The following is a 26,717-nucleotide window of genomic DNA, read 5'->3' as shown; positions in this document are numbered from 1 at the left end:
CACAGTGAGGAAAATGAATTTTTTTAAAGAAGTGTTTGGCTGATCTTATTCTCATTGGCCCCATCCATAATGCATGCAGCAACACATTTATTTTGTTTCCTCGTAGTACCGTCCCCATGGTGTAATTTATAAGTGGATAATGCTATCGGATACACCATGCAATGATCTTCACTTCCTCTTATTTAAAATATTCTTTCATTTGTATTGGAACAGAGCTTCTTGAGTCATAAAACTTGGTGTACCCTCAAATAGAGAATACCGAAAGTTTCAACCAAGTAGATTTAACTTTAAACATAAATTACTGAGATACAAAAAGAAATCCTTATAAGGTAACAATAGAGGCCATGTAGTCAGGGACAAGGTAACCAGGAAGGGGGTGTATTTTTGTAGCTGAATATAAAACTGTCTTTAGGGGGAGAAAAGGTACACGAATAAAAAAATTAAAAAAAAGGTGACAAAGAGTGTCTGTAAAAGAATAAAAAAAAAACTGCATGGTTTTATTGCATTTTTCTTTCAGAATGCTGACAAGGAGATTTTAGTGCTAAAATTAAAGGGGCACTTTGACTAAATGTTTTTTCTTTCAAATAAGCTGGTGACGGAAAGTTATATAGATTTTTAATTTACTTCTCCTTAAAAATCTCAAGTCTTCCAGTACTTATTAGCTGCTGTATATCCTACAGGAAGTGTTGTATATTTTCCAGTGTAACACAGTGCTCTCTGCAGCCCCCTCTATCCATAACAGGAACTGTCTAAGGGGATTTGCTACTGCTTTGGGCAGTTCCTGACATGGAGGTGGCAGCAGAGAGCAGTGTCTGACTGGAAACAAAACATCCCTTTCTGCAGGACATACAGCAGCTGATACCTACTGTAAGACAGGATTTTTAAATAGAAGTAATTTATAAAACCATATAAATTTTTGAAACTAGATGAACCACAACTTTGAAAGAAAAAATTTTCGCCGGAGTACCGGTTAAGCTCACCTTGTGAACAGCTATTTCTATACTCTCTCTATTTTAAAGGTCGGGTGTAGAGCTAAGCTGTTTGTCAGAAGTATTTACACCTAGACTTTCTTGACCCGGCCGGGGTCATGGAACGGCCGGTCTCTTACGACGGGTGAACATAGCCTAAAGTTTAACTGGGGAACATTCATAGGCAATCATTACATTGCTTATGTCGATCCATGCAATGCATAGCACTGTATCAAATATGAGAGATACAAAAGAAGTCAGCAGAGAGTGCTTCTGTTCCACACTTAAGCCCCTATTACACTAGAGGAGCAAACTTGCGCGGTCAGCAATAATCGTTTCATGTAATAGGGCCTTTAGGCAAAAAATAGGGAACCTTGCCCTACTGGCAAGTCCAGAGTGCAAAAGGTCGCATTGTAGCCAGAAGGTCACAGATAAATAAAGGGTTTTAGTCTACCATCTCGAGATACAATGTTTCGGCAGTTATAACCACCTTTATCAAGCATCAAACATGATAAAGACAGTTAGATCCACTGAAACATTATATCTGGAGATGGTGGGGGAAAAAAAAATTATCTGTGACCCTCTGGCTATGCTGTGCCCTTTTGTACTCTGCAATGCATGGATCAGTTAGTGATGCTAGCAGAGTCTGGCTGAGGCAGACTCTATTAGCAGAGTCAATTTGACAAACGCTGGGGATAAGTAAAGGCCTTCAGCTGCAGAAGTAACCGATTGGACATCTGACAGGTGAAGCACCTGTCATTTGAAGCAGTAGCCACCACGCTCAAGACCAACATGGTTTATTTCTTGAATGGTGGTTCACTACTTTGACTGTAATGCTGGAGACAAGAGCCTCATATTAAACATCCGCTGATCCCAGGTGCACTCAGCCAATCGTTGTATGTGGAAGTGCATCTGTCATTTGGACATTTAAATGCAGTGATCAATCGCTTAAATGGTTAAATTAGTGACATCAGCCAACCAAAAGCATAGAACTGATCAGAAAAAACATCCTGCTGATGTCAGTCATTAGTGGGTGTCAGCTGCACAAAGCAGCAGATACTCACTGTGCATGGAGCTAGCTCAGCTCCTGAGCCCACTACATACTTCCCTGCATAGTCTGTTAACATAAGGCAGTCTGGAATGGATTAAATAGTTTTAAAACATGACTTTAGATTATCATCCGTCTGCCATAAAATTGTTTTGGAGTTGTTTAACCTAATCACCTAGTATGGTTTTGGATGGCTGTGCAGGACTATACCACATGCAGGGCCGTATTTACCATTATGGTACAAACACACTAGGCTTATCTGCAGCGGATCGGGAACCCCCAAGGCAAGCCGGAGCGTGGAGAGGGTGATGTATACGCTCTAGCGGTGGGGGGTTAACGGGGCGAGCTGCTGACAAACTCTCAGCGGGATGTCCATACTGGTGCAAGTTTGTCAGCCCATGGAGGTTACAGGGCACGGATCCGCAGCGGGTCTCGCTGCAGATTCGCAGAGAGAAATCCGCTGCGGAAAAACCCAGTGTGTTTGTACCCTTAGGCACTTAGAGGGTTTGTGTAAAAAAGCAAAGAAGGTAAAAGCAGATGTGTATCACATTCATATATGTAAAGCAGAACAAATTTGCTTTTTTAGTAAAGTAGCGTCCATCCCAGTACTGTTTTTTTCCCCTATGTATCTGACTATTTTCAGACTGCTCTCTAGACTGTGACTAGTGAAAACCAACTGCCAGTACTAATGAGACAGATCAGGAGACGGCAACTGAACTGAGCATGTGCGACCCAAAGTAAGGCAATAACCAAGGGCAACAGGGTATCAAAACAAAACAGGAACATGTAGGATAAGCAAATATATTTCAAATTATAATTTTTAAGAAATGCTTGTATATTTGAAATATACATATATGCACATAATAGAAACAGTGATCAGCACTGCGACTTTATAATGGAGTGTCAGTCGGGGATTGCACAGGAATACAAGCAATTTTGACATTTGGTGCTCCCTGTAGCTGAACAAAAAGTGCACTTCCAATATCCAATAACAAACAGATTCAAGAGGGCACTCCACTGCAAAATGTATTCTTTTATTTCTCAGCAGGTATTCCACATTTCATGCTGTAACAGGTGGCTGCTCCAGCATGAGAACTGGGATACCTGCTAGGATATAAAAGACAATCTCTTTTGTTGTTATCAGTATAGAACTAGTTTTCTATGTGACACAATCCCTTTAAGGACACATGATTAGGGCAGCAGGAATGAGGGGCATTCCACTAGGTAATTAATTAAAGGGGTTCTTCAACATCAGGTAAAAAATTTACATGCCACAAAGTACTGCTTAACTGTCTTAGTTCTATATTTTCTGGTTATACTTTTTAATTGAGCAGAGGCTTAAAGTGATACTGTCACCCCCCTTATTTTATGTGTGGTTCTCCGCACCATTCACAAGCTTAGATGCTGCAAAGCTCATCTGTTTCTTCTTCTTCTTTAAAATTGCTTCATTTAATTGGTGAACCCCTCTCCCCAGCGCGGCTCTGTCATTACAGAATCATTCAAAGAGTTGCCCCACTGCCGGCATGATATTGGCACAATGGGACGAACCCATTACTTTGTCTGTAACGTCCACAAAATCATGGAGGTATGAATGTAGCCTAAATGTGCCAACCGTCCCAAGGATTTTGCCTGAATAGCAGATCAGTTTCCATTCAAAGTCCAACCCCGCTACTTAGGGATAAATATTGTAGCTGACCTTAAAGATATCTTCACTGCAGACTTGACCTCCCCATTACAGTCCATTGGATGCAACTTACAAGCGTGAGGACACCTCACCCTTTTGTGGTTTGGTAAGATGGCTGTCCTAAAAATGGACATCTTTCGTTTGAATGGGGCAGTTCCAAATATTCGACACTTGAGTGTGGACACTGTCCAACAACTGATAGTTCATTTCACATCAAGGGATGGAGTGAGTCTGATCTGACTCACAGCCTCTGTACCAGCCTATTTGCCGGACTCACGATTAAAGCAGTACACGTGAGAGTAGTCAGTGGTACACGTCAAACCAGCCGGGAACATATAAGCCACAAACCAGAACCAGAATAATAGTCCAAAACAAGCCAAGGGTCAAAACCAATGTAGCAGAAAATCATAACCAAAGGAATTACTGTATAACAAACCAAGGTCAGAAGAACAGTCAGGAGCACGGTACAAAATCAGAATGCAAACCAAGGTCAGAAGAACAGTCAGGAGCATGGTACAAAATCAGGAATCAAGCCAAGGTCAGGGAACACTTGCAAAGGTTTGGTATACAGGATAAAGGAGCACAAGATAAATACTGGTGAAGTCAGGCATACCAAAACTATCACTGGCAGCTATGGAACATCAGCTGCTTGTTTAAATCGCCTGGCAACTCGTCTTGGCTCATTGGTGTCATCACGTTTTGTTAAAAGGAGGGAGCTGAACCGCTTGATATATGTGAACACAACCTTAGTAACCCTTAATTCCATATAGTCCCCAACATAATTTCCCTAGGGATACCCATGCATTCAAGACCACATCTTTATAAAGTTCTCTCTGGCTCACATTTACTTCCTCTGACAAATTGTTATCTCACCTACCCCTGGCACCTGGTTCCTCTACAGCAGATTACAACACTTTTTGAGATCCAAACTTCATAGACAGCTCACTCCCTTTGAACTTCTCTGAATCCAGTCCATAAGATTTCCTTGGTCTAGTTTTACTTACTTACAAGGCTTCTATCTTCTGCGGGACATAGAAAGTTATTACAAAATATTGACACGCGTTCACAGATGCCCAGAACAGAGGTGGCATCAGGGACCACAACTGCAGGACATACAGAAGCTGATAAGTATTGGAAGTTTTGATATTTTAAAATAGACGTTAATTACAAATCTATGTAGTTGACAAACACTAGTCAATTTGAAATAATTTTTTTTGCTGGAGTACCCCTTCAATGTCTGTTAGCTGTGTACCTGTGTCCACAGAAAGAAATTGCATGTGTTTGATTTATTTTATATATTATTGTAAATGCAATTAAATAATATTATGGTTCAATTATGTCACATTTATCTTTTTATACTGTTTGAATGAAGATCAAACATTGATATTTTCACACGTCCCCAGTTTTCCTTTGACTATACATGAGAAATACATTCAGCTTTGTAACATTTGATTGAAAATGTCACTACCACCATGCTTCACAGCAAAGAACATATCGGATATTGTATGTATAACTGTATCTTCTCCCCTCTGTGAACTGTGTCCGAAATGCCACACACTTGATCAAAACCTTATGAAGTTCTCTGTGCCGCTACAGATTCACTGGGTGATATTTAAAAATTTTTTGCAATAAAACTGTACATGTATACTATATGAGGGAGATTTACCAAACATGGTGTGAAGTGAAACTGGCTCAGTTGCCCCTAGCAACCAATCAGATTCCACCTTTCATTCCTCACAGACTCTTTGGAAAATGAAAGATGGAATCTGATTGGTTGCTAGGGGCAACTAAGCCAGTTTCACTTTACACCATGTTTGATAAATCTCTCCCTATGTGCTGAAATTCAAAAGAATAAAGTTCTGAGCAAAAGGAAACTTTTTGTCTGTGTGTTTGTTGGATAATGGTAACTTTCCTTATGTCCCATTGGCATCACAATGTATGGGACATTATCGCCCCTCCTACAGGAAGTATATAAAAAAGTCCCCCCCCCCCCCCCCATCTCCAGTTAAGGATATTGTGAAGGCAATCAGATTATGACCCAGGATCATTAGACCCGTCAGTAGCTGGGAACTTTTTATCATCCTCCGTCTGCTGTGTTCCCCTACCTTTGAGCCCTTGGAGGAAGTGTGGGTTAAGTACATACGACTATATTTCTCCTAGCTATTACCTCAGCAAATAGGGTTGGTGAAATCCAAGCTCTATGGTCTGAACCACCTTAGACAGTGGTATACAAAGTGATATTAAGATTTCTCCCAGGTTTCTTACTCAAATGTACATCTTTTGATAACACACACTACCGTTCAAAAGTTTGGGGTCACATTGAAATAGTAACATAGTAACATAGTAAATAAGGTTGAAAGAAGACAAGAGTCCATCAGGTTCAACCTAGGGAAACCCTACTGTGTTGATCCAGGGAAGGCAAAAACCCCTATGAGGCAGACGACAATTACCCTACCACAGGGAGAAAACTACCTCCCGACTCCAATGGCAACCAGAACAATACCTGGATCAACGTATCACCGGAAATCTAATGCCCATAACTTGTAATATTATATTGTTCAAGAAAAGCATCCAGGCCTCCCTTGAACTTATTTAAAGAATCAGCAATGACAACATCATGTGGCAGAGAGTTCCACAGTCTTACCGCTCGTACAGTAAAGAACCCGCGTCGATGCTGATGATGAAATCTTCTTTCCTCTAGACGTAGAGGATGCCCCCTTGTCATGGTTACAGAACTAGGAGTAAAAAGATCACTACAAAGATCTCTGTACTTTCCATTCATATATTTGTACATTGTGATCAGATCGCCCCTAAGACGTCTTTATTCTAGCGTAAATAACCCCAAGCTTGATAACCTGTCCTGGTACTGTAACCCACCCATTCTCTTAATGACCTTTGTTGCCCTCCTCTGCACCCGCTCCAGTTCAGCTGTGTCCTTCTTATATACCGGTGCCCAAAACTGTACACAGTATTCCATGTGTGGTCTGACCAGTGATTTATAAAGGGGCAAAACTATGTTCTCATCTTTAGCATCTATACCTCTTTTGATGCATCCCATTATTTTATTAGCCTTGGCAGCTGCTGCCTGGCACTGATCACTAAAGTTGAGTTTACTCTCCACCAATACCCCCAGGTCCTTTTCGGAAGTAGTTTTACCCAGTGTTTTATTATTTAGCACATAACTGTACTTATTATTTCTATGGCCTAAGTGCATAACCTTACATTTATCCACATTAAACTTCATTTGCCATTTCACCGCCCAAGCCTCTAGCTTCTCCAAATCCCTCTGTAATATGATATTATCCTCCTCTGTACTGATTACTTTATCCAGTTTACTATCATCTGCAAAAATGGAGATTCTACTCTGTAGCCCCTCAACAAGATCATTAATAAAAAAATTAAAAAGAAGTGGACCCAACACTGACCCCTGTGGTACCCCACTAGTAACTAAAACCCAATCTGAATATGTTCCATCAAGGACCACCCTCTGTTTTCTATCACACAACCAGTTACTTACTTATTTGCATACATTTTCCCCGAGTCCCAGCATCCTCATTTTGTAGACCAACCTTTCATGCGGTACAGTATCAAATGCCTTTGAAAAGTCCAGATATACAACATCCACAGCCTCCCCCAGGTCCAATCCATAACTTACCTCTTCATAGAAGCCGATCAGATTAGTCTGACAGGACCGATCCCTCATAAATCCATGCTGGTGCTGCGTCATAAGATTATTTTCATTAAGATACTCCAGTATAGCATCTCTTACAAACCCCTCAAATACTTTACCTACTATAGATGTTAGACTTACGGGCCTGTAGTTTCCAGGATCCCTCTTTGACCCCTTCTTGAATATTGGTACCACATTAGCTATGCGCCAGTCCTGTGGAACAATCCCTGTCGTAATAGAATCTTTAAATATTAGGAATAACGGTCTGTCGAACACAGTATTTAATTCTTGCAAAACTCTAGGATGGATACCTTCTGGGCCCGGTGACTTTTATTTTTGGATTTTAATGTTTTTAAGGCGTCTCCCCACTTCTTGTTGTGTTAGGCAGGTGAGATTTATGGGAGGATTTATATTATCCCTAGTCATGTCATCTGTTATGGGATTCTCCTCTGTGAATACAGTAGAGAAAAATGTATTTAATAGATTGGCCTTTTCCTCTTCCCCCTCCACCATTATACCCAGATTATTTTTGAGGGGACCAACATTTAAGGTTTTTTAAGTCTTTTGTTGTTTATATAGGTGAAGAACATTTTGGGATTCGTTTTACTTTCGGTGGCTATCCTCCTTTCTGTTGCTATTTTTGCTTCTTTTATTTGCTTTTTACACATTCTATTCTTCTGTCTATAGTTGCTCAATGCTTCCCCACTACCTTCTTGTTTTAGTAGTCTGAATGCTTGTTTCTTATCATTTATTGCACCCCTTACAGCTGAAGTTAACCACATTGGATTTCTCTTATTTCTACTACTTTTATTCCCATATGGTATGTTTCGTTCACACGTCCTTATCTTTGAAGGAAAAGCACTGTACTTTTCAATGAAGATAACTTTAAACTAGTACTAACTTTAAACAAATACACTGTATACATTGCTAATGGGGTAAATGACTATTCTAGCTGGAAATGTCTGGTTTTTGGTGCAATATCTACATAGGTGTATAGAGGCCCATTTCCAGCAACTATCACTCCAGTGTTCTAATGGTACAATGTGTTTGTTTATTGGCTCAGAAGGCTAATTGATGATTAGAAAACCCTTGTGCAATCATGTTCACACATCTGAAAACAGTCTAGCTCGTTACAGAAGCTACAAAACTGACCTTCCTTTGAGCAGATTGAGTTTCTGGAGCATCACATTTGTGGGGTCAATTAAACGCTCAAAATGGCCAGAAAAAGAGAACTTTCATCTCAAACGTGACAGTCTATTCTTGTTCTTAGAAATGAAGGCTATTCCATGCGAGAAATTGCTAAGACATTGAAGATTTCCTACAACAGTGTGTACTACTCCCTTTAGAGGACAGCACAAACAGGCTCTAACCAGAGTAGAAAAAGAAGTGGGAGGCCGCGTTGCACAACTAAGCAAGAAGATAAGCACATTAGAGTCTCTAGTTTGAGAAACAGACGCCTCACAGGTCCCCAACTGGCATCTTCATTAAATAGTACCCGCAAAACACCAGTGTCAACATCTACAGTGAAGAGGCGGTTTCGGGATCTTGGGCTTCAGGGCAGAGTGGCAAAGAAAAAGCCATATCTGAGACTGGCCAATAATAGAAAAAGATTAAGATGGGCAAAAGAACACAGACATTGGACAGAGGAAGACTCTGTTGTGGACGGATGAATCCAATTTCGAGGTGTTTGGATCACAAAGAAGAACGTTTGGGAGACGCAGAACAAATGAAAATTTTATGGAAGAATGCCTGACACTATCTGTTAAGCATGGTGGAGGTAATGTGATGGTCTGGGGTTGCTTTGGTGCTGGTAAGGTGGGAGATTTGTACAGGGTAAAAGGAATTCTGAATAAAGAAGGCTATCACTCAATTTTGCAACGCCATGCCATACCCAGTGGACAGCGCCTGAGGGTCTCAGGCAAGAATTCCTGGAACTTTCTATCTTAAATATATGCAGATGTCTAAGCATCTACCTTCAAAGTGTCAAAGATTTCAGGAAAGAGGAGAAACTTTTTGTCTTGTTCCACTTGAAGAATAATTTGTTACTTATATACTTGAGATTAAAATTATTCATTCGTCCCAGGGGATCCCAATACATTGGGCACCCCATACATTGTGATGCCAATGGGTCTCAAGGTAATTAAATTAACCTAATAATTTTTAGCTTGGGCTTCTGTGATGTAATTTTTCTGATCTGGTAAAATGTAGAGTTACAATTTCCTATTCACACATCCTACTTGTCCTGAAAAACTAGACAGAGTATATTTTATTGGCTAATAGAAAAGATTATGGCTCATTACAAGCTTTTCGGGCTACCTAGGTCTCTTTATCATACATTGCAGTCTTGCTATTTGTCATCCTTTCAGTTAGCCATTACAGGGCTGTTCCCATCTCAGTTTGATATCCTCTATCCATAGAATATAGGTGGGAGTCCCAACAGTTTGACCTCCACTGATCCCAAGAAACCATTAATCGATCTATTAATTTCTGGGATGTTTGGGTCCCTATGCTCTGGATCACAAGATTGTTATTCCCAATCCTATGGATAGCAGTCTGAGACTTGTCACTTAGCTTTTAAAGTGCACCTGTAGGTGCACATTTTGGTAATTTTTCAGGGTAAATTGTATAAAAGGAACACCTCTATTTGTAGTAAAAACTTATAAAGTACATGCAATATTTCACTAGTTCTCCCTCTGTGGGTTATACATCTATTTTTCTGTTCTCTCTAAACTAGTTGATGATAACTAGCTTCTATAATGACGCCTATAGACTATGTGCACACACAGTCAAAAAAACTGAAAAGGCATGACTTCACAGCAATGTATTGAACACAATGAAACAACCGACGTCCAATGCACACAGTGTACAAAATGACGGACGTTCTCTGAGCGGACGTCAAAATAATGATCATGAGCTGTGCTCAAGTACGCAGTAGGCTCAACTCTATATTTAGGTGTTTCAATAAGCTGTGGCAGATGGTATCTGTGATACATTAAATCCAGGTGCCTTTCCTGGTGGAGTTTTTAGGTATCATGCAGCAGTGATGGGGCCATTATGGTCCATATACCACCCAAGGTGGATACAGCAGTTCCAATAATATTATGTGGACATTTTATTAAAGCGAATGTACCACTAGAGGGAGTCAATAAAGATTTCCATAGAACCTAATTGGTCAGTTACATCACTGAGGGGAGGAGATATTGGTGCACTGGGAGCGCACATTTACAGATATACAAACTGGAGGAGAACCGGATGGAAGGGAAGGCACCATTAAAATGTGTGCTGCGGTGCTGATCAAGTTCTATAAAAATCTTTATTGACTCAATATAGCTGTAAATTTCCTTTAACCCCTTAAGGTCAAAGCCAATTTTCGTTTTTGCGCTTTTGCTTTTTCCACTTTATGTTTAAAAGGCCATAGTACTTTTTGCGACACCAATTGTACTTTGCAATGACAAACTTTATTTTCCCATAAAATATGCTGCGAAGCCAGAAAAAAAATCATTTGCGCTGTCAAATTGAAAAAAAAGGAATTTGTTTTCATTTCAGGAAGTTTCGTGTTTACGCCGTTCACCCTGGGGTAAAACTGACATGTTATCTATGTTCCTCAAGTCATTACAATTACAACTATATGTAACATGTATAACTTTTATTTTATGTGATGGCTTTTAAAAAATTCAAACCATTGTTAACAAATATATGTTCCTTAAAATCGCTCCATTCCCAGGCTTATAGCGCTTTTATCCTTTGGTCTATGGGGCTGATTGAGGTGTCATTTTTTGCCTTGACATGTACTTTCTATTGGTACCTTGATTGTGCATATGTGACTTTTTGATCGCTTTTTATTACATTTTTTCTGCATTTGATGCGACCAAAAATGCGCAATTTTGCACTTTGGAATTTTTTTTGCGCTGACGCTGTTTACCGTGCGAGATCAGGAATGTGATAATTTAATAGTTCGGGCAATTACGCGCGCTGCGATATCAATTATGTTTATTTATTTATTTATATTTATAAACTGGGAAAAGGGGGGTGATTTGTACTTTCATTATGGGAGGGGATTTTTTTTAATAATAAAGAAAAAAAATACTTTTTTTTTTACATTAACTGAAAGTCCCCCTGGGGGACTTGTATATACACAGCACTGATCTCTCATAGAGATCAATGCTGTGTATATACACAGCAATGATCCATCATATCGGTGATCCATTGCTATGGCCAGTGCAATGTATTGCCGAGTCGGGATCAGCGTCATTGCGAAGCTGAGGCCCGGAACGGGCAGAAGGACGGGTCTCCCCCCCCCCCAGCGATCACATTGCGGGGGTGGGGGATCCGACCCACTAGATACCAGGGACATGTAAAGCAAAGCCTCTAAATGCAGATGTCAGGTTTGACAGCTGCATTTAGAGGCTTAATTAGCCGGCACAGGGTTAAAGTCTCATACAAAAACAAACCGTTTCTGTGCAACTCAGGCCCCATCATCAGTTATAGCATGAGACTGTCAGTGTTAGGGAACTGAATGACAATAGACAGATGCTGCCCTGGTGCTGGCACCCGCCCCCCTGTCCACGCATAATTGCCTCAATTGCCCTAGGTGGCAGCGGACAACTGGTCTACAGTCCCTAACCTGTATAAGTGAACACTGAATGCAGACAAGACAATACAAAACACAATAAATCAGGGTCAGAGGTCAAGGTCAGCAACTAGCGGTCAGCACAGCACAAAATCGTAATCCGAAAGAGTAGTCTAAGGTCAAGCCAAGTAGTCAGGGATACCAGTACAGCAATTCAGGAACAAAAAACTAGGTCAAGAAACACTCGGAGTACAAGGCTCTATCATAGGCAGGGAACACCACACAGGAGAAGAAACTTATAGAACCTGGAGTTCCAGCTCTAGGGGTGATTGGGGCTGAGACTCCAGCTCTAGGCTACTACTTGCAGCTGACTGGTGGTGCTGGCCGCCAGTCAGTAAATTGTAATTGACTGCCGTGATCAAGGGGGTGTGTTTCCCCGAAACATGTAGGCCTACGTTTTTATCTTTTGTAACTTTTTATATGCCTCATAATAAAGACAACAAAACTTTTTTTGGACGCTGTGGATCTTCTCCTCCTTCTTACTAGTAAATTGTAATGAACAGCACCTTTGTGGCTACAACAAAAGGATACGCCGCTGCACCCCCTGCAACCAGCCGGCCGGTTACTAGGGACACCATCAACACGCTCCCTCCACCTGGCTGGGCCGGTTGCCAGGGATGCCATCATCGAGGGGCCGGCCACGCAGTCCGGAGATGAAGGCACCTGGGTTGCCCAGAAACAAGTTTTTACATGAGTCTTGAAACGTCTTCATAATTGTACTGTTGCCTCTTTTGGTCTCCATTCTTAAAGCTATATGGACCATACTGGTCCCTATCCCGGCTGCATGATCATGTGTAACAAGGAGGGATGGGAAGAGGAAAGGAGCCTGATACAAGGAGAAAAAGACGTTTTTCTTTATTAAGATAAATTACAAAGTTTCTTACATTCCCTTGTACTGTTCATTTATACTAAGTTTGTACAAAGGTTAGTGACCATTTAAGCTTTAATTCAGGGGAAAAAAGATGACTCTTGGATGAATTGGCACTTCAAACTACGTTCACATCACGATTCCTTTAGAAGGGACTACTCTTCTGAATGGAAGAGCTGATTGAGCCTGCATCATTCCGATACCATTCTATCTATAAATATTCAACAATGATTTCAAACAAAGGACGATTTCCGTCATCACTCGTAAACAGGTCAATTAGCAGTGATATCCATTCTTTGGGAGCCGTGACTGAAAATAGCGTTATTAGCCCCCGGGACTATTCCGGATTGTGTTTAAATAAAATGAAGATAAGAAATCCATTATTCTGATGACAGAGAAATTAGCTTGGTGTAAGAAATGTAATCTGTAAATTCAACACTTTGAGGTTAATTTAAATCTACATTTGAAATGATTTCTACTTATGTAACTGGTTGAAATAAATTGCTTAAATTGACTGGCTTATCTTCCCCAGCCAGAAGTATTTTACATTCCTTAATGCACATGAATGTGTCCACATGTTGGCTGCTGCCTCTTTACAATGCGTAAGCTTCAAAGTTTATAGAAATTGTCATCCGGTGTTTGGAAATATATATATTTTTTTAACAGACTCCCTCGGTACTGAGCCCTGTTAAATAAGATACATTGACACATTCAGAACCCCCAAGAGAAGAGCTGCGCATGGATATTATTGACATATGATGTATACTTGACAATGCAGCAGCCATAGCTCACCAGAAAGCATCATGAGTTGACCAGTCATAAATATAGAAAATTTTTCATTAGGATGTTGGAATTTCTTTCATGGTGAGGGATTTATTATAAGAAGAGATGATATGGAACATATAATCGCTCTACCTTTTATATCCCTGACAAATGGATTGACTAGTCTAGTATTAAAAGGTCACAATGCTCATTGTTATGTATGACATTTGGGTAAAATATATATATATATATATATATATATATATATATATATATACTCCCAAGCAATATAGGACTAAGTTCCTCACATTAAATTTTTAATTCTAAATGAAGGTTTCTCCATAGTTAAAGGATTGTTTCGCTAAGACAACTTATTAGGTTCATTGGCATCTGAGAATGGGTTCCGACTGGGGACCCCCCCCCCCCTTTCTATATGAGCCTGAATCATGTGCTGGTATCATTGGTTCAGTCTGACGTGATTTAAATGCCTGCCATTTAGTATTCCATGACTTTAGAAAACCCGTTTGAGAACATGATCTAACGGTAGAGAAAACTACAACCATTAATTAAAATATTATACAAGAAAATACTACAACCGTTAGCCCTAACATTCAGATCACCTAATAAATATTTGTGGGCCCCCTGTAGCACCGAAAGAGCTGTACTAAGTGAAGTCATAGGGGGAGATTTATCAAACATGGTGTAAAGTAGAATTGGCTCAGTTGCCCCTAGCAACCAATCAGATTCCACCTTTCATTTTCCAAAGAGTCTGTGAGGAATGAAAGGTGGAATCTGATTGGTTGCTAGGGGCAACTGAGCCAGTTTCACTTTACACCATGTTTGATAAATCTCCCCACTAGACTTATGTCAATAGGATAGAGGATAAATGTCAGATTATGAGGGTCCCACAATAATCTCCAAAATGTTTCAAATTGAGCAGTTACACATGCACACCATCACTTTATTAATTGGCCATGCAGCTATCAAAGCACAGTGTGCAGCCATGTTCAGTAGCTGCATAGACAGTGAATGGAGCAGCGGCTCACACTGAACCACTCCACTTGAGTAATTGGGGGGGGGGGCAACAGCCTCTTCACATGCCCATTTCACTTTCTACTGTCAGGAGGCTGCAGCAAACGATCAGTATTTCCTGACAGTAATCATTATTTGCGTTCAGGAAACCATCATTTCCTGTTCATGGGAAAAAAATGCATTATAGCATCTGGAATTCCAGACATTTTTTGAATGTGCATCAAAGACTTTTATGGGGGCATCTGTAATGGAATTCTGGACGAAAATAGGACAGAATGGACAGCCCGTGCCCAATACAACCAGAATAACATTTCCAGAATAACATTTTCCTGATGTGTGAAGGGGCCTCAAATTCCTCGAGATCTGACACATGCACGTCCTGTGGATAGGGATAAGTGAATTTAAAGCGACTCTGTACCCACAATCTGACCCCTCCCCCCAAACCGCTTGTACCTTCAGATAGCTGCTGTTAATCCAAGATCTGTCCTGGGGTCCGTTCGGCAGGGGATGCAGTTATTGTCCTAAAAACAACTTTTAATCCTGCAGTGCTGTGTCTAACGGCCGGGGCTTACATTTGTATATGCATTAGGCTGGCACAACCTCTCTGTCTCTCCTCCCCGCCCTCCTCATCATTAGGAATTCTCCAGGCAGATTGCTTCAAATTCCCATTAATACACCTGTGCAAAGCTCAAACAGCAGTAAATGTTCCTGGTTCATTCCTAATGATGAGGAGGGTGGGGAGGAAGGACGGAGAGGTGGTGCCAGCCTAATGCATATACAAATGTAAGCCCCGGCCGTTAGACACAGCACTGCAGGATTAAAAGTTGTTTTTAGGACAATAACAATAACAATAATTTTTTTTCTAATTTAATCCTACCTCCATTACAGGTATTAGTGTCCTATTTATTTGCAAAATCTTTGACCTGCCGCTGCTTAGGTGTTCAGACCCCCAATGATTGCCAAATAGGAGAAGCACATGGCTGATCACCCGCCTTGCTGCAATCTTTTCAGTCTATGGAGCCCATCTGCTCCAGTGAAACAAATACAGTGAAACAAGGACAACTAACTTTATTTTAGAGCGTTTTGCAACACAAACTAACAATTAAAAAAAAAAGGTAAATAAGCAAGATTTTGTAATACAAGCCCCCCCTGTGCTCCCATCCTGATACTTTAGTTGGTAGAAAACCCTCTTATTTAAACTTTCTGTTACCTGATCAACTCTGCCGGTGATGGGGTGCCTTCTGGCTCCTCTCCGGTGGCGATCTGCATCAGGTACTCTGTAGAACTGTGAAGATCCTCCTGTGGAGGCGAGCAGCTTGGCCCTATCTCCTCTCCCTGCTGCAGAAAGACTGTGAGTAAGGCTGCGGTGCCTTCCTACTTGAGTGTTCAGGCCGCCTAGATCCTACTTCTACAAATAACCCAAGTGGTGAGTGCTTTAACTCCCCAGGGCCTTTTCCAGACATCCCCTGCTACTCACTTGTCATGACGTAGCATTGGATGGTATATGACTGCTGCTTCCCTTTGACCCCTGAATTAACCCCTTCACCAATATCTGCTCCAGACAGCACTAATACCAGCATCAGCCATTTTGCAGCCACCTGGGGAGTTGTGTGTGGAGGGAGAGTAAACTGATTAACCCCTTCTTTACCGATACAGTGTTCCTTATTTTTGGATTGTGAAACAAATGTACTGCATTTCAATTATTTTTTATGGAAAACTCTGCTTTGATAGCCGAGGGATTAGGATTACAAGCACATTCCTGGAATGAATTATATTCGGAATCGAAGATTTCACTGTATTATGGTTCTCCCATTATCTGAGAATTGGTGGGGTCTGAACACCTTGATCCTGACTGACATGTGTCTGTGATATGTTAAAAGTTTTAGCAAAAAACAGGGCTACACAGAGCTACAAAATGTGTTTAGAGTACTGACTCAAGAAATAGAAATAAAGTGAGATCTTAATAATAATATGAACCAAGATTTCACCTGTTTGCTCATTTCTGTGTCTTTGCTTTTCACATAATCCACCTGCAGAGTTTGTGTGTTACATTTTGTAAGTGTTGTTGCATTACGTAATATTAAATTACACTTCCTTCACAGAGGTCAACAGGTTTAATTATTTTATGTAACAGGCAGTTTGCATTATGTTACACTGGAGCCGATGGGCAGATTATTATCGATAGGTTACAGGTGTTTTCTATTTGGTTCACTGTCTAAAAAGATCAGAAACACATTAGACAATAGTAAAACATTGCATGCGAAATTAAATATTTACTATTAATTAATTATTTAAATTTACTATTTAATAATTGCAATGCAATGTAAATAATACTGATGTATAGATAAATAGATCACTGTTTAAGGGTACAAACACACACAGCGTATACGCAGCAGATACTCAGCAGATTTGATGCTGTGTTCAGTTATTTAGATCTAATCTGCTGCGTATCTGTTGCGTATTTGCTGCGTATCGCAGCAGTAAATACGCAGCGTATATGCCGTGTGTGTTTGTACCCTAAGGCTGGGTTCACACTATGTTTTTGCAATATTTGCAATACATTTTGGTGATCCATTTTTGGGAAAAATATTGGGGGGGGGGGGGGTAAAGTTGTGTCGTGGTTTGGTCTTCCAGCATGAAAATGACCTGAAACACACAGCTAGGGCTACTAAGGAGTGGCTCCCTAACAAGCATTTTAAGGGCCTGGAGTAGCTTAGCCACTTTTTTGGCTGCTTAATTGCCAGATATATCACCAGTCAAGCATTTATGAAACCAGCTTGGAGCTAGCTTTGCAACTTAGGATTGTGCAGGATCTACAGCCCAGGTTGCAAAATCTGTGGACAATTGTGCCACAGGATGCCATACAAAACTCGTATGCTTCTATGTCTGACAATATCTCACATTGTACTGTATTTAGGCTAGAGACAATCCAACAGGGTGCTAGAGCCTCCTTTATATTGTACAGTTGCCCCCCAATAAATTGATACAGCCATAGGCCATAAGCCATACTTGTAGGGATGCATCCAACTTCTTCAGCCACCGGTATTCAAATGCCAAACAATCGGACTTGAGCATGCTTGAGTTGCGCTCATCTCTAAACAGGTTTCATAACTCTGAGATACTTCATTGATTTCCAGGTACAGCTCTATACTTTTAATAATGGTTGTGCTTGTTAATGCATCTCAATTGGGTTGAATGGTACTGAGCAACAATAAGCTGCAATACCAGGTACAGACACTGAAAAAAGTGTATCCTATTAATTGGCCAATATTATCAACATCCCAGAAAGTCCCTTTAACACCATCATCCTTTTACTCAATAGACGCGACAAGGCGGGAGGAGGCGAGGCCTCGTCCTGCGACTGATTTATTAAGGCTTATGCCTGGGAACAAGGAGTAAACCAGGCAAAAATCTATACCTGCTTCAGAGCAGGTGTACTCTTCTGCGCAATGCCTGCATGGGGCGCAGGGCTGGCCGGCTCTACTAAGAAGCATGCACCTCTTAGTAAATCTGTCAGGGAGAGGGATCAGGGCATTATTTAAGACTGGCTTACTCGTACGCCAGTCTTGATCAATGTCAATGTCCCCCTTCATATCTATATCTGCACAGATACTGTCTGGGTGACTGGCTCATGCAGTTTTATGTGTCCTCCCCTATTTTGCATAAAAGATGGATGGACCATTGTATAAATCAAGTACTTTTGCCATTCCTTTAGACTGGCACGCTCATTTGAGCAGAGCCACTGTCCATCTTGTTTTTTTTTTCTGTTCCTCCCTTCTAGATAGATAGATAGATAGATAGGAGATAGATAGATAGATAGATAGATAGATAGATAGATAGATAGATAGAGATATATTTATTTTTAATTTTTTTTAGCTCATTCCATCAATTAATCCACTTTTCATCTTTTACCATGTCCCCCAATTTAATGTATTTAGCTGTTTTAAAATTGTAGGACCTCAATCATAGTATCTTTATCCTGAATATAATGTGACTGGCACTGTGTCAGACTAGAAAGAATACACCACTTCCTGCAGGACATACAACAGCTCATAAGTTCTGGAGGACTTGAGATTTCTTAATAGAAATAAATTACAAATCTCTGGCACTTGCTGGGACCAGTTGATTTGAAAGAAAAAATATTTGGGTGAACTATCCCTTTAATAAAAAATCAGAAAGATACACAAATGTTCTGGGCCCTTACAGTATGTTTATGGTTACATATCGAAGTCAGACTATATTCTGGAATAAGTGACCATGATTAGGGCACAGTAACATTTCTATGACTATTTTACATAAATTACTGATTAAAAAACAGCACTGAGATATATGATATCACCACAGAACCTCTGATCACATAGTGACATAGCAATAAACGTGTTAGAGATCTAGAACCATGATGAAATATGATGCTCCCAGAGGTCTGACCTGTATCTCTCAGACACTTATGGAATTTTCTGTCATAAATATACAAGATGGGAATAACCCTATAATATTGAAGTTATTGAATTACATTCCCCTTCAGCATTCTCAGTCATGTTGTGAAACTTGGAAAACTGAAATCTAATGTGAAATCTAAACTGATCCGGTTAAATAGACATTTAGAGAACATGTATGCATTAGCAACAGGTCACATATTTTATCTGGATATTAGTCTGCCCTCTCTGTGTTTAATACTATAATATCAAATGTTAAAGGGGTATTCCGGCGAAAATATTTTTCTTTTAATTCAACTGGCATCGGAAAGTTAGATAAATTTGTAATTTACTTCTATTTTAAAATCTCAGTAATTAGCTACTGTATGTCTTGCAGGAAGAGGTGCATTCTTTCCAGTCTGACACAGTGCTCTCTGCTGCCACCTCTGTCTTTGACAGGAACTGTTCAGAGCAGTAGTTTTTTCTAATGATAGCAACCCTTTAAAGGGGAACTCCTCATAAGGAAAACTTGTTTTCTATTAAAAGTACATTAAAAGTTATTTAGATTTGTCTATATAATGTACTACCATATCTGTACGGTTCTGCCACACTGATAGCTGATTGACATCCAGAAAGGGAAGAAAAATGGCCTTGGTGCCAATCCACATTGTCTCCTGCTCCCACTGTGCTCCCATCTTAGGAGACAAAAATTACAATCTTCTGTCTCACATTGTGTGTGTTTGCTGAGCACAGGCTGATGATGCAGAAAGGGGGCAGGGCGTGATATCACAGGAGGTTTGGTTGGATCCTCCAATCCCCTGAGTGATTCACCATCTCTGACCAGCCAGAAGCAGATGCAGCAACTTTGCTGATTGTGCAGAAGTGTGCAGTGAAATTAGGGCTTTGTTCACACATGTTGGAGTTTCATTGCAGTACTGAAGCGTATTCTCAAAAATCTAGCAGTAACACAATTATATGATGCCAAACAGCAGAGAGGATCAGAGCCGGCACTGCCAATTGCACCTGGACAAAAAACAAGGCATATCCCATGTGAGAAGTCGGATAAAGTCCTTATTGTGGGGCCCAACTTCATAGATAAAAGATGTTTGATCATAATATGTGCGTGGAGATGATGACAATTTAAAAAAAAAAAAAGTTCTGTGTGTATAGGAACACAATGAAATGATAAAGTACTGCAAATAATTCAGTAACACAATGAAACTGCAATGTGTGAACACAGCCTAGATGTTCTGCAACAGCTTTGGGCGTGGAATAGGCAGGGTGGGGACTGTGATTAACAGCTGAGGGAAAGCAATGCATTCTGGAACCTGTAGTACTGTGTACAACTGATAAACCAGGAAGTACAGACACACAATAAAGAACAAAAAACCCCAAAACAAATGGATTTTTGATATTTTCAAAACTGGGATTGATAGGTAAATAATGCTATTTGCTTCTGCAGAAGTTTAATTTTTTTTTATCTATACCTGGAGTTCCCCTTTAATAGAACTTAGTAAACCTCACAAAATATATTTTGACGGGATTGGCTGAGAATCAGCTATTGCGTACAGCATCGCAACTTACTTCTGGCCCAGTATACAGGATCTGCTCAGTATGTACAGGATTTTATTTTGACAGGTGTCCCTGTTCCTGTATCTATTCATCACAAAGAAAAATCAGATTCTTCAGAATTTTGGGGTAAATTTGAAACGAATAAAAAAAAAATTGCTCATCTACTCTTTATTTGTTGATTAATCACTGGAGATGAGCACAACTCGAGTATGCTCTCTATATCTATGTTTTCCCAGGCTCCTTAGGGCTGCATCCATCTTCTTCAGCCACCAAACGATCCGACTTGGGCATGCTCCAGTTGCGCTCATCTGTATTAACCACCATTATCACGTAAGTTTATTTTATTAGACTAGTAGAACATTTCAAAGACCTAGGTATATGAGCTGCTTAAATATTAGTAGTAATATATTATGATGATGTGTATTGTATATTGCGTAACCATATTCCATGGCCATAGATGACCTCTCTGTTCAACATACCTCAACATTTCCCACTAGTAGCATTAAAACATGGAAAATACATTCTAGTGCTGTAGCTTTGCTTTATAAAGTCTACAAATCACCACACACTTGCTTACTATGTCATTACTGTCTTCAGCTGTCACCTTTTTTGTGATCTGCTTTTCAAAGGAACTTATAATTAGTAGTGACAGAACTACACAAAAGACAAAAGTATTGCAACGCTTTAACCACTCACAGGCATTTCTGATTGAATTAAGCAAAGCAGAGTCCCACGGCTTTCTGAAACACTAATAATTAAAACGAGATAATAATCCTTAGTATCTCCTAATAATGGACAACTGTAACCTTAACAACAAAGCCAGTCAGTGTCTCCGCTGAATACCGAGTTCACGTTGTGACAATACAGTACTTTTTACCTCATTGAACGTACAAGACAGAATAGTTTAGGGGCACTTTGAAATAATTAAGACATTATAGACATTATAAAATGGGGGCTATTCAGCGGCATGAAAACTACATGCACAATGAACTAGAATGCAAAAGAAAGAAATTTTTTTTTTTTGTGTATGTGTGAATAGTCCCTGGTGACTCATCAAGGTGCAGTGAGAATACAATGATTATTAGCTAAGGAAGAAGAGTTATATATTATAAGCATACTGGGTGTGCAAGCAGTATGACTTGCAAAATTGAAAGCATACCTGTCACTAACCTGTCATAGCCACCTGTAAAAAGTTTTTATCGATCAGGGCTTCACTCCCTGCTCCGTGTCTATGTGTGTGACACCTATAGGCTGGAGGACGCCAGTGATGGCATCCTCCCAAGTTTGATTCCCACCAGAAAAAGGGCAGAGAGTAGTGACGGGGTTAACCTTTCTTCTCTTCCTGAGATGTGGCTTATGCCCAGGTCCAATCAGAGATGGCCGCCTCCTTCAATAGCCGCTCCCAGGCATTTTTTTTAGTTTAGAGCCTGTCGTCAGTCTCCCCATTATCCACAGACCCAGTGGTGCAGCTGGTTTGCCCATCCTCCCTCCCTTTTTGTGGAGGTGTTACGCCATGAGATGTGTTTTGCTCTTTTGCTGACTACTAAGTCACAGCTGGCAGGGTAATTTGTGCTAAGCAGGCAGGGGGAGAGCAAGGGCTGTATCAGATTGTCCAATCACTATAGTAAATAGTTCTGCTCAATCGGCGCTCGTTTACTAAGCCTATTACATGGCTTAATTATAGTGCACAGACATTATTAGTGATGTCCATGCAGCCATTGCTGCATATAGTAAATAATACATACATTACCTCTACAAGATCCCTGGTGTTCTCTTCGCTTCTGCCTGCTGTCTGCAGTCTCCAGTGGAACTGCAGAGCCAGTCTCTGAAGTGACAGGCTGCTCAGCCAATCACTGGCCATGGGGCTGTCCCATCCTGGTCAGTGATTGGCTAAGCAGCCTGTCACTTAAGAGACCGGCTTCAAAGTTGCACCAGCAGCTACAGGAAGCTGGCAGAAGTGGAGAGATCATAAGGAAGAGTGGACAGGTAATGTGTGAACTTTATTATCTATTTACTCTATGGTGACCCCCAAGTTGTACGTTTATCCTTTATTAATTCAGATCCAGATACCATGAATAAGAACCGGACAGGTTCGAAAAGCTTCAGTTGTTTTTAAAGATTTACAACCATTAATGAATGAAGTTTAAGAAAGCTGAAGGGATCTGGTCTTTTCTACTGTATGAATATCCCAGAATCCAGGAGCTTTACCTTCGTGCTCAACAAACAGGTTAACGTGAATATATTGACTGGGTGCTGACCACACATTTTTTTCTCTATATATAACACTTACAATTCCTCCCCAGAGTTCTGCACTAAGAAGCTGTTATGTTTGTAATTTTATAAATTATATTAAAAGCTGCGGCCGATCACCACCGAGCAAAAGAAATTGAATTATGTTTCTAAGTTTTCATTTGGCCTATATGCTGTGTTACATTATGCTGACATCTCTGGCACTTTATATAGAGACTAGAGAGAATGCACTCAGGGCTTGTATACTTCATTGGCTGCTATATTATGTTGTTATCTCTCTAATAGTACACTGTGTGGAGACACTGTTAGTGCTCTTTAATATCTCTCTTTTGCCTTGCATTTCACTATGATCAGTGAAGAAGGGTTGCTGAACATAGACCACAAGGACAACACTGGAGAGGTATGAAACGCAATCGAAACATGGAATGAAAATCCTGGCATACGTCAACCATTAGCCACAATGAAAAAATCCTATTGCACAGTGTTTTTTGCAGTGGCCCACTGTATAAAAAAATCGCAGCCTGTTGCACTGTATTATACAGAAAATCGGTATGGCTGTACAGCAGTGTACATACCGGTTCGGCTGCACAGGGGCCCGTCTCTTCAGCCGGCTCCCTGTAATGTAGGGTGAGCGGGCTGAACAGTGAATTCAATTTTGGTCCCCTCCCTGACATAGGCTCCGTCTCTCACACCGGAGCTGGCAGTAAGGCAGGTGCAGGGTACATGTGTAGTCTAAGTACAGAAAGAACCTGTCAGGTCTGTGTCCTGCCAAGTTAGGGCCCTATTCCACCGGACAATTATCGTTAAGATTATCGTTAAATCGTTCGAATCTAAACGATAATCGTTTGTTTGAATAGCAGTTAACGATTAACGACCGAACGAGAAATCGTTGATTGCTTTATAAGACCTGGACCTATTTTTTATCGTTGCTTGTTCGCAAAACGTTCGCAAATCGTTCGCATTGAATAAGACGTCGTTCGGTCATTCGCAGTAGATACGAACGCAATAGCGAGAAATAGCGAAGAAAAAACGATCGCAAATACGATCATAAGTAACGATTATCGTTCCATGGAAATGAATGAACGTTTTCAGGTCTTTCACAATAGTGGTCGTTTGAGATCGTTAATCGTTAACAATTATGCGAACGATAATCGTCCGGTGGAATAGGGCCCTTACGGTACTTTTACACGGTGCGATAATTCGCCCGATCGCACGATTAACGATTTTGAATGAACGATGTTTTTTTTTATAACGATCAGCGTTTAGACGGAACGATACATCGTACGAAAAATTCGCTATGCGATCGTTTTGCGATCGTTTAAGCCTATCTCACACATAGGGGAAATCGTTGAAAGAATGTTTACACTGAACAATCTGCGAATTTTTTGCGAACGATCAACGATGATTTGTGAACATGTTGAAAGATCAAAATGAACAATATGTTGCTTGTCGTTTGATCGTTCGCTGCGTTTACACGTACGATTATCGTTCGAATTTGACCGTTATCGTGCAAAAACGAACTATCAATCGTCCCGTGTAAAAGTACCATTAGTGTGGAGGAAAAAGGGGGAATTTAAGGAGATACATCTGCAGCCGCTCCCACATACAATTTGCTGGACACATCATCACATTAATCAGTCGGCCGCTCATGGTGGCAGCTGTGGTGTTTTCTGTAACACAGGACGTGTTTTCCCATCAGTGTGGTGACCTGTGACCTCTGCACGGCCTGTGTGTGTCCTCCCTTCATTCCAATCCTCCCTACCTGTGCACCTGCTGGTTGGTAAGTAATGGTACTTTTACACGGTGCGATAATTCGCCCGATCGCACGATTAACGATTTTGAATGAACGATGGTTTTTTTTATAACGATCAGCGTTTAGACGGAACGATACATCGTACGGAAAATTCGCTATGCGATCTTTTAAGCCTATCTCACACATAGGGGAAATCGTTGAAAGAATGTTTACACTGAACAATCTGCGAATTTTTTGCGAACGATCAACGATGATTTGTGAACATGTTGAAAGATCAAAATGAACGATTTTTTGCTGGTCGTTTGATCGTTCGCTGCGTTTACACGTACGATTATCGTTCGAATTCGACCGTTATCGTGCAAAAACGAACGATCAATCGTCCCGTGTAAAAGTACCATAAGATTCTTTCTCTATCTCCTCCATATATACATCTATTCTATCTACCCATCTAACTCCTTTCTCCTGCTATACGGGGTACAAATAATACCTCTGTGCTATACAGTGTTGGTGATCACAGTACTTGCACTACTCTTTAGGGGTGACACAAGAGCTTACACACTAGGAGGACTAGGACTGTGGGTGACACAACAGCTTACACACTAGGAAGACTAGGACTGGGGGTGACACAAGAGCTTAAACACTAGGAGGACTAGGACTTGGGGTGACACAAGAGCTTACACACTAGGAGGACTGGGGGTGACACAAGAGCTTACACACTAGGAGGACTAGGACTGGGGGTGACACAAGAGCTTACACACTAGGAGGACTAGGACTGGGGGTGACACAAGAGCTTACACACTAGGAGGACTGGGGGTGACACAAGAACTCACACACTAGGAGGACTAGGATTGGGGGTGACACAAGAGCTTACACACTAGGAGGACTAGGACTGGGGGTGACACAAGAGCTTACACACTAGGAGGACTAGGACTGGGGGTGACACAAGAGCTTACACACTAGGAGGACTAGGACTGGGGGTGACACAAGAGCTTACACACTAGGAGGACTAGGACTGGGGGTGACACAAGAGCTCACACACTAGGAGGACTAGGACTGTGGGTGACACAAGAGCTTACACACTAGGAGGACTAGGACTGGGGGTGACACAAGAGCTTACACACTTGGCGGACTGGGGGTGACACAAGAGCTCACACACTAGGAGGACTGGGGGGGACACAAGAACTCACACACTAGGAGAAATGGGGTGAATTACTATATTAGATGAACCTTACCAAAAGTGTTTTTTCCTTTTAACTGGGGCCATGCAATAACTCTGTTGCTGTTTTGTTTGTTTTAATTTTCAAAAAATAGATGTTTACCTGGTTGTCTTCTGTACTTTCCATAAAACTTTCAATATGAATGTCACTTAGAAAATAAGAGATTAGAAGACAACTCTAGAAACATAAACATATCAGGAAAGACTTGATATATGTAGCCTTGGGGGAAGAAGAGAGAGATGAGATATGATTGAAACCTTTATATATTTAAATACACTTTCCAAAGCTAGTCCAACGCAAGAATGAGGGAGCATGATCGAAAACAAACATTAGAAAGCATTTCTTTTGTAGTTGTAGCACTTAGAAACAAGCTTTCTGTCAAGGTTGCAGAAAGATCATGAACAGTAATTTAAAGGGAGTGTATCGCCTAGCGTCAGATACTAAAAGCTGTTCTTTTTTTCTAATCTGTTTCTGTTTTCTGACTGTAATTTTTTTTATTTCTCTCTTTTTTAAATTGTTATGTGTGCTGCCATATAGCCTGGGTTGTTCTTATTTAACAACATGCTTTACAGCAAGACTCATGGACATAGACAACAATAGACAGACCCTGTCCCCTTGAGATGAATGTGAAACATTACTGAGCATGCTCTGTGACCTTTGAAAAGATCATTCCACAAGGAGCTGCTATTGTCTCCTTTATCTACTCGTTTCACATGCTGAAATGCTGTACAGATCACTTTACAGCAGCCTTCTCTTATCCCCACAGACAGAACAGGAAGGCTCAGCTTAGTTTTAGCCCCAAAACTCCCCCCCCCCCCCCGCCCCCTCCATAAAGCTACTGCTGCAGC

General features: G+C 40.7%; 1 protein-coding gene across 1 annotated transcript in view; it reads left to right on the top strand.

Annotated features, from left to right (window-relative positions):
* Window positions 1-26,717, top strand: part of NPY (neuropeptide Y) — an 82,186-nt gene that overhangs the window by 28,888 nt on the left and 26,581 nt on the right. The gene's annotated exons all lie outside the window — the stretch shown is intronic.

Source organism: Dendropsophus ebraccatus, chromosome 2 (genome assembly GCF_027789765.1).
Source record: "Dendropsophus ebraccatus isolate aDenEbr1 chromosome 2, aDenEbr1.pat, whole genome shotgun sequence".
Lineage (NCBI taxonomy): Eukaryota > Metazoa > Chordata > Amphibia > Anura > Hylidae > Dendropsophus > Dendropsophus ebraccatus.
This window is presented reverse-complemented; position numbering and strand designations above follow the sequence as displayed.